General features: G+C 34.8%; 1 pseudogene; it reads right to left on the reverse strand.

Annotated features, from left to right (window-relative positions):
- Positions 1 to 521: 521 nt before the first annotated feature.
- Positions 522 to 9056, reverse strand: LOC124246691 (amine sulfotransferase-like; annotated as a pseudogene).
- Positions 9057 to 10233: the final 1177 nt, after the last annotated feature.

Below are 10233 nucleotides of genomic sequence, written 5' to 3' on the forward strand. Positions count from 1 at the left end.
GATACCTGCTTGGGGAATATCTGTCTTCCCTGTTGACTTATAAACTCAATGAATAAAAGGTTCAATCCTATTTTTCTCATAATTTAGTGTCTGCCACATGGTAGGCATTCAATACTTTTTGAAGAAATGAAATAATATATTACATATTAGTGAATTAACATATCAATCAGATTCAAAATAGTAAAGTCAAATGTGTCTCATTTGATTAATGCAATGTTTTATGACAGCTTTGAATGGATGACAATGGGTAAACATTATGTGATTTCACATAAAAGCTACTTTTCAAGGTTCTTTTAAAATAACAGGAAGAACTTACATCGCAGAGAACACATTCACCTCTGTTTAATTAGCCATATCTTAGTGGCTTCTCAGCCCAGGACTGCACAGTGCCCTTTCTCTTTATTAAGTTACGGCTGCTCTAGACACTTAAGTTTGTCTTTACTGCTAGGGAGGGGTACATGGAAAGAAATCATAAAGGTGACTGTGTATGGTGAGGAGAGAGCCCTGAGGAAGACCAACAATTAAGAGCTGGGCAGGATATTAGAAACCTCCAAAGAAGCCTGAGAAGTACTTAGGTATGAAGATAATGAAGGGAATGTGGTGCACTGAAAGCAAAATAAGAAAATGTTTGAAAGAAATAATATTTTTACGAATAATCTTCTCCTCTTACCTTCTTCATCTCCTCATACATCATGGACAGAATGTTGAAGTCATGTCGGTGCTCATACCAGCCTCTGATGTGATCAAACCAAAGGCTTCCTGTCACTGTGGGAAAAGTTAATAAGTAATGAGGTGAAGATGTTGCTCTTATTGAAGAGCAAAGTAAATAGTGCTTCTTTTCTGTTCTGGAGTCCTCAGAAAGAAAAATAAAGCTCCCACCCCTGGACTTCTATGCTACCTTTTGAAAATGGTGTTTTGGGAAACAAACACATGATTTTAGTAGAAACATGCCTTTCCTATGTATGCAGGAATGTGCCAATGCAAAGAAAAAGAAGCCCAAAGAACCAATTTTGAAGATTTCTTTAAGGTAGCCCACTTCCTTTTCCTTCTTCCTCCACCTGAAAAAAATCTCTTTATTTCTCCTCTTACTGTCTGTTTTAAAATATCTGCATAGCAACTTTAGCTATCTAGAATAAGACAACACCCGAATATAATCTTCTAAATGCGTGAGAACCCTATTTCACAGTCCACGGTCCTCTTACAGCAATCTTTCCTCTTTAGGTTTTGAATGAAAATTCCACAGCTGCCATAAGGGCTACCACAGGCCATGACAGAGCACAGAACCTACACCCACCCTCAACAGTAGCTCTTCTGGAACACATGGATCTAGCTAGTTTGAACTGCTAGAATATTTCTGGTTCTCCTATGCTTGGGTCAAAATATTTCTTAAACAATATTCCTTTGTAAACTTGACAATTCCCAAAGTTGTCCTGGTAAGGCTGGAAAAGCCATTGAGTAGCAGATTATGCTGAGAAACAAGAGTAACCAGTTATGTCCCTTCTACCTTCTATCATTACCCTTTGCAACTCTCTAAATTGTGTTCCCTAAGCTAGAGAATTTGGCTGAATAGCAACATTGCCTCATAAACATGTTGCCTGGTAAATAAATCTAATTACCTTTTCCATCGAAGAACATTTTCATGAAATCTTCGATATCCTCCACAGCTTGTAATCCAGCCATCATATTTGAAAAATGAAAATAGGAGACCAAAATATTCTTGGGGTTTCTGTAGATGTAAATAATCTGCAAGGGAATTAATAAATTCTTCGCAGTTATTGCATATCCTTACAGTTATTTTTAACATCTAAATTTCACTATATAAATGCATAATAATTTACTTTATCCAGTTTACTTGTGGAAATTTAGGTTCTTCCAGATTTTTTGCTATTAGAAAGACTGTTGCAAAAGTAACTTTATTCCATGACATTTCACATGTGCAAGAATATAAGACTAATTTCTAAAGGTGAAATTATTTATTTGTAGCGTTGATTAATATTGCACATAACCTTGCATAGAAGCTGTTTCAATGTACCCTCCCTGAGCATTAAGTGATATTAGATATACAGCCAAAGTAGCATTGGAGATCAGGGCAAAAAAGGAAAGACTGGGCCAGCCTTGATGGTTTGTGGTTAAAGTTTGGCGCATTCCTCTTCGGTGGCCCAAGTTCAGTTCCTGCACACAGAACCACACCATTAGTCTCTCTGTAGCCATGCTGTGGGGGCAGCTCACATAGAAGAATCAGAAGGACTTACAAGTAGAATATACAACTATGCCCTCGGGCTTTGGGGAGGAAAAGAAAAAGAAAGGAAGATTGGCAACACATGTTAGCTTAGGGTGAATATTTCTTAGCACAAAAATAAAAAGGGAAAATTACATAACAGATGATGTTGAAATAAATAATTATCCGTACAGGAAAAAGAAAACAAAATGGACTTTCCTCACACCATAAACAGAAATCATTTACAAATGGATTAGGTTTTAAATATGAATGCAAAACTTTGACATCTAAAAAATAAACAACATACATCTGGTCTTGGAGAAGGGAAGGATTTCCTAAAGGGGAAAAAAAGGACTTAAAATGTTAAAAGTAAAATCAGAGACCAGACTTGAAAATTCTCTGAGCAGACAAAACCAGTTTAGTCATACAAGCAAAGCTTAATTTAGCTTATTTTGCAAAGCGAACTCCACCTGGGTCATTTTTTGCTTATCACTCTGACAATGACAAGCAAAACTTAAGCTGTTTCTCAAGATTGATCTGAAGTAACCAGTGACCAAATCTCTGTCATTTAGAAACTTCTAACATTATAACTAATCGCTGTGAAGAATTAACAGTCACTACCTTCTCCCAATATAAGCTGCTTCGTGACAATATATCCTAGATAACAAAAATTGAATAACCTAATCTTTCAGTGAAACAAAAGCATAGATCTGATAGAATTACTTACACAACATGTAAAATTATGCAGCAGTGGAAAATAATATTGAAAAATAAGAACAAAGGCACATGGCAAAACCCCAGGGAAAAAGAAAATAAGTTACAATATAAAGTCCAGTAAAATGTGAAGCCAAGTGATTTAAGAGAACATCATATAATTGGTTTGCAGTGACCAATGGAACAGTAATCTTTGTATATTGAATAATGTAAAAGAAAAACATAAATGGCACAAATTCTAGTAAGTCTTCAAAGCTTTTGATTTAGGGAAAATCATGGTGGGAGATTTACACACAATTTCTTAAACATAAGTGTAAAAGGATTAAAAGAAATAATTTACAAAATTGTTTGACAAAATTTATTTTATATATGTATGTTATTAGTGCCCCCTACATAGAATATACACCATTTTCTCATGTACTCCTGGAACTACTGTTGAATATTGAATATGAATAACCATTGAATATTGCTCATATAGTTCGCCATAAGACTCCTTAATGAATTTCATTAGTTAGAATTCTTATACTACCATTCCCTATGGATAGTGCCATAAATACTAATAATCAATGATGGCCAAGTTAGAAAAAGTATATAAACACACGGGGAAAAAAAGTCTTGTGAATAACTTGGACCAATTAGAAAGCTAAAACTGAAATATTAGACCTATATTAATATATTATAGATCTTAATACAGATATTAAGTCTATAGATTTAAACAAAGCAATTGTCCTACTTTATGCCAAAACCATAATTTTAGCTACACTAAAAAATATAGCTAACCTAAACTATAATAGCTAAACTATAGCTATACCGAAAAGGATAATCATCACTTTAAAAAGTAAACTTTGCATATTGATATTGCTAGTCCTCTAACTAATGAAGACAGAAAAAGAAATGTAAACAAAATATGAAGACGTAATGAATTAATGTAAAAGGAGAGATCAAGGATTTACATAAAATTTTGTTTCAAAAACAAGCTAGTTCTTTGAAGGAAAAACCCCTAATATAACAGAAAACTGCTGATATACAAACAAATCTAATTAGGAAAAAATATGAAATATTTCTTCATTACAAATGAATAAAAAAGATGTGATCACAGAATTGGAGAAAATTCACCAGGTCATGAGTGAATATGTTGTAATTATTTTCCATGTTTGTAAATATTGTTTAAAGAAAGGAAATTAATTTAAATAAACTGATGAGAAAAAGGAAAATGTTGTAGAACCATGAAGCTGACCGGATCAGATACATTTATAATGGACATTAATCAAATCTTCAAAAAATTCAGTTATTTTATATTTTTTAAACTACTTAACTTAGCAAAAATACAAAAGACCTCGAAATTTATTTTATAGACTAGAATCACAGTGATACTAAAATCAAATAAAGATAGAGCAATCATTGAAAATTGAAGTCTAGTTTTGAAATAATGACAGATTAAATTCCGGAGTAAAATTAACAAAACTCTCCCAGGACTATGTTAAACAATATTACACTATAAGCAAATAGGATTTCCTCCAGAAATAGGACATCATTAAATTACTGGTGGATTTCATGTTACTATAGAGTAAAGGAAGAAGAAACATTGCATCTTCAGAGTTGCCAAAAAAGATGTTTTATGTGATTAGAGCTTTTCTAAAGAAAGAAAAAAAGATAAAAGTAAAACTCCAAGTAAACAAGAATAGAAAAAACAAATTTCTCTGCATTGTATACCTCTAAAATCAATTTCAAAACAAAACAAAACAAAAACAAGAAAAAATACTCAAAATCCTAGAGAATCAAGGGCAAAAGAAGAGCATTCCTCATCACTTCTATTATTCTATCTTTTTTTGCAGATTTTAACGTTTGAAGTAGAAAAAGAAGTGTAAATATTAGAAAGTAAAGGAAAATAAAATTTACCATAATTTAAGATGAAATATATTGCAGAGAATAAAGGGAAAATTAACAAAAGTAATAAAAGAGGCTAAAGGACCAAATAGAGTACAAAACCAAAGCCTTTTTCTATATAACGGCAATAACTAATAGGAAAGTCGGTAGCGAAAACAATGTCTAGTTCATTATAGCCATACAAATAACAAAAAACGAAATTCAGGAAAAGATGTGTAAGGAGCATATAAAGAACAGCATAGCACGTTTGGGGGATGTGAAAGTAGACCTAACAAATAAAGAGCAATAGAATGATGCTGGGTGGGTGTTGGAATATTTGCAGAGTTAATGATTGCCTCAGAATTAATCTAATATTTAATCAATTCCTATTAACATCTAAAAACCATTCATGGAATTAGCATATCAAAAAGTAAAGTTGGTTTGCCTAATCAGTTACAATATTTAAAATGGTGAGGAACTGCCACATATTAAAGAGAGATAACAAATTTTGGAATAAAGAATGTAGAAATCAGATGGAGAGATCATGGAAACTTAGTATAACAAAAATGTAGACTCCAAAGCTTTAGGGAAAGAGTAAATGCTTAAACAAATCACATTGGGTCAATTGGCTAATGCCCTTGGCAAATACCACGTGATAGTCATATTTCAAATGACATGCAATAACAAATATAATTACAATTAAGTGTAAAAAATAAAAACATAAAGTTAATTCGAAAGAAATCTGGAAAGAATTTACATAATCTTTGTGGTCCAAAGTGTGTTCTTAGCAAGACAAGAGAGCCCTAAGTTATGAAGGAAAGTTTCATAGATTATTTGTATAAAATAAAAGCATTCAACAATTCTCAAAGGTAATCTATTAATTAGGAAAATATTTGCCCCATATAAATGCTTTTGCAAAACAGTAAATAAAAGGTAAGCAAAAGAAAAATGGCAAAGATTGTGAAGGGTATTTCAAGGCTTGGAAGCCCATAAAAACATGATCAAGTGTATTGCAACCAAAAAAACTCCAAATTACTCAAGAACGATATTGTTTTTACCTAACACCCCAGCAAAGATTGATCATTCCAATCACTGGTGAGAGTGTGAGGAAAAAAGCATTTTTGTTTGCTATTTGATGAAGTGTAAATTGATGCATTGCAGAAGGCAAGCAGATAATACCTAGTGACACAAAATACTTGGACACGTTAACCTGAAAACTCCACTTTTAGGGAAATATTTCACCAGATCACAAAGTGTAAAGATCTGTATTATGTTTAGTTTAATGTGGTATATATATATTTTCTGCAACCTACCTGTCCACCAATATGTCGGTGTCGCAATCCAATGTACACATCAGGATAGATGCGGAGAGGGCTGATGGCCACTCTGAGTTTATTATAACCAGCGTTTCAATATATACATAGCTTACATCTGTTAAACATACACAGGTGTTCTGGATGAAGTAATTAGCGAATGCCAAGAATTCTTAGTGATTTCTCAAGGAGCCCTCCCTTGGTCTCTGTTTTGATATTATCATGTTGTTGCTGTGCTCCTATATTTTTATCTCAGAGCAGGCAAGGTCTCTTAGGCAACGGTCCCTCTTGCTCCCGATATCGATATCGTTTCTCCATCTGTGTCCCCGGGCGGCCGCCGCCTGGCTTAGGTTGCCCCCCCAGGGGGTCTTACCCGTCATTGGCTAACCGGCCTTCTCACCTCCTGGTCACAGTTTGTTGGCAAGCTTTTTCCAGTGATTATTAACCCTTCCTGTGTCAGGGGCGGCTACACAATACATGTTCAATATTGTGTAGCCATATAAAATGCCACTAAACTGCCACTAAACCATTAAAAAGAATAGAATTTCATGTGCTGACATAAAAGACGCTTGGCTGTATGTGATATAATTACACTGAAAACTATGTGTGTGGTGACCCAAGCTATGCATACACTTCTAATTCCATTTATATTTTTAATGTGTAAAACAATATCATAAAAATTGTAATATCATATTTAAAAGAATATGGATGATTGGTGCTGGAGAACAAAATTGGAAGAAAGTACTTTTGTTTGTGCAAAAGGTCCATAAGCTATTTCTGTGACATACTTTAGCTCTTTTGTTCTTGACACCTTTTGGTGCTAAATAATATGGGAGGTGGGAAGAGAAGAGGCGAGGCGATGGTCTCTTGAGATGGTCTCTTTTTCATATTGCGTATTCGAGGAAGGGGACTCTATCAAGTGTTTCCACCATTTCAGTTCTGTTACGATGTCCCTCAAAATAAATCGAGCTTAGTATCTGCTGAGCCCAGACGGTACCTGTAGAAAGAAATAATCGTGTTTTCAAGGAAGAATAAATTTTTCATGACTCTAATATTAATTCTTTTTATTTCTTTTAACCACTCTCAGTACATACATGAATTTGTCAAAGTTTTTGTGTTTGTATTTGACGTTAAGATGAGTAAAGAAAAATCAAGGGCTCAGTTCCTTTGTCACTCTGAGCAGCTGTGCTTGTTCTGAGTCCACGATAGGAGTGGTTCAGACTAATCCTTCCTCCTTCTCTGTTTCCTCTACTTCGTGTCAGATCCCTTTCTGTGATGTTCTGCGCTACCTCTATTTCTCCTTCCCTAGTCTCCTTTCTTAGTGCTTGATCTCTTAGAAGTACAGGCAATTAAAGGTCAAGGCTCTTTTCACATCTTTTTCTTCTACTTGTGTAGCATATGTCTTTCCCTATAAAAAGTGGTGATAGCAAGCATTCTTGTCCTGTTCCTGACTTTAAATGTACTATTTTAAATGTTTCACTATTGCATATGATGTTTGTGGTAGTGTTTGGTAGATTCTGTTTATCAGGTTAAAGAAGTTTCCTTTTCTCCCTGGTTTGCTTATAGTTTCCATTATGAATGGATGCTGAATTTTATTGAATGCTCGTTCTGCATCTATTGAGGTGATAATTCAGGCTCCGTCCCATACTCTCCTCATGTGGGTGAACTACATTAACAAATTTTTAAAGTAATTTTGACTCTTGAATTAAACCCATCTTGGTCATAATGTATTTTTTTTTTGCATTGCTGTATTTGCTTTGCTTATATTCGGTTTATGATTTTTGTATCTATGTTCATGAAGATATCATCAAGTTCTAAGAGGATGTGAGATGCCAAAAATCTTACTAATGCCATTACCTAGCTGATTTATCTACATGATAGATTTGGTACAATGTATGGTGAATCCTGGGGAGACTCACTAATCTTCCCTCCAAGATGATCAAGGAGCCAGCAGGCTGGACTGAGGACTGGTGTGTGGTGTCCCAAATACTTGGACTGGACTAAAGGTAAAGGAAAGACTCTTTTATGACTGCCGTGCTGGCCTAAAACTAGGCAAATTAATTTCATCCACATCCAAGAGAGGAAAACACCCTAATATCAGTCATATGTGGAGCAGAGAGGAAGACTCCAGGGATAAGGCAATGTGCTGCTAATTTGAGGAAAGTGCACAAGGGCATGAATTCCAAAGTAAATGGAAAAAGGGAGGGACTGGAGCATTTTCATGAAAGTCAGGAATAACTTTTTCTATGTTGATGTGGACTCTACTGTGTCTTTGAGCAACATTAAGCACCCCATACAACATCGTGTCAACGGCACCAATCACCTTATGTTCTAGAGACCACAATATAAAAATTGATTTATTTTACAATGTTTGATTTGAGGGCAATTTACTTTAGTCCAAAACAATTTCATTATCTTAGAGAAATACAAAGCATTTAGAACAACTGAAGAGCATATTAGGAGTTAGTTCTTACAGTGAAATGCTGCTAAGAAGGATCCTGCTGGATTTTTAAATATATTTTCTTCCAGTGTCAGACCAAGCCAACAGGTCAGCAATTACCAAGTATCATTCTTGCCTCAGTATTTGATTTCTTCATATGTGTCATCAGAAATGACAATATATGGAGCTCAAATAAGCTTACATCATAGAGATGTGAGATTTATTTAACTTTTTTTCTGATTGTAAATAATCGTCTAAAGGTACACGGGGTTACTGTCAATGTGTAGAAAAGGGAACCTCTGTACACACGTATTACCAAACCAGAGTGAAGATGAGAACAGGTGGCCCACTCCTCAAACTTACCAGATTTTGGATATGTGACTATGAAGACATCATTATCTCTAATTTCAAAATCATCTAGATTTTTCAGTAGGTCAGTATTAGCAGTAAAACGTACAAGATAATAACCTTCAAAGTTCAATAAATATGTGTCTGTGTTGTCCATAATTATTCACATATGAGCAAAAACAGATAAAATGATTTTCAAGTTCTTAGTATTTTATAATAATGACTAACACTTATTGAATGATCACTGTACGCCAAGCAGTGTTTAAATGTCCTATGTGTATCAACTCATTTGCCATCCTCTTCACAGCAACCCAACGTTGCTAGAGGTATTGTTCTTATCACGCTCTGAAAGATGAGGAAACTAACATACTAGGAGGTTAAATAGTTTTTCTAAATCCCCATGAGGGAGGGGTTATCATGATTCCAAACATACAGATGAGAAAAGTAAGGCACAGGACGTTCTGCAAAGTGTTCAAGGTGGCCCAGCTGGCAGAGCCGGCAAGATTTGATGCCAGGGAGTTAGGCCACAGAGTCCATGCTTCTAATCCATTTACCGTATGGTTTCTTAGGATTTTATATTTTTATTCTTTATACTTTATTCTGTGTTATAGAAATAGAAAATTCTTTAATGAATATGCTTTTTATTTCTGCTTTTTCCTGATACATGAATACTCTGCAAACTTCTTTTTTTTTTTTTTTTTTTGTGAGAAAGTTTGGCCCTGAGCTAACATCGGTTGGCAATCTTCCTCTATTTTGCATGTGAGATGCCATCTCAGCATGTCTTGAGGAGTGGTGGCTACGTCCACACAGAAGACCTGAACCCATGAACCCTGGGCTGCAGAAGCGTAACACACGATCTTACCCTCTCTGCCACCAGGCCAACCTCAATAATCTGCTAAATTTGAAAGAAGTTTCTTAGGCTTTGGGATCTGATATACTGTTTCAAATGCATTGTGGAAAATGTTCTGCATGAGTGATACCAATTGGTTTTGCTTTGGAAATGTTGCTCTCATTTAGCTGCAAGATACCACATAGCAATTCCTCCATATTCCAGTAGAAGTTTGTTATCAGAAATCTGAAATAAATCTAAGTAAGAAAGTCAAAATAAAAATAGTCTAAAGACATTTCTATTCCAAAATCAGACCAGCCGAGCATTTCTTTATTAGCTCTGCCTGAGAAAACTATTCTTGAATGTTACATAAATGAGAGAATCCCAGAAGTTCTATAACCTTAAGTTACAACCAGCACACGGGCACATCTCGTTGTATTGCACCTCACTTTATTGTGCTTCAAAGGTATTGCTAAGGTAATTAATGAGAGCTGCTATACCAAAC

The sequence above is a fragment of the Equus quagga genome, chromosome 11 (assembly GCF_021613505.1).
Source record: "Equus quagga isolate Etosha38 chromosome 11, UCLA_HA_Equagga_1.0, whole genome shotgun sequence".
Classification (NCBI taxonomy): domain Eukaryota; kingdom Metazoa; phylum Chordata; class Mammalia; order Perissodactyla; family Equidae; genus Equus; species Equus quagga.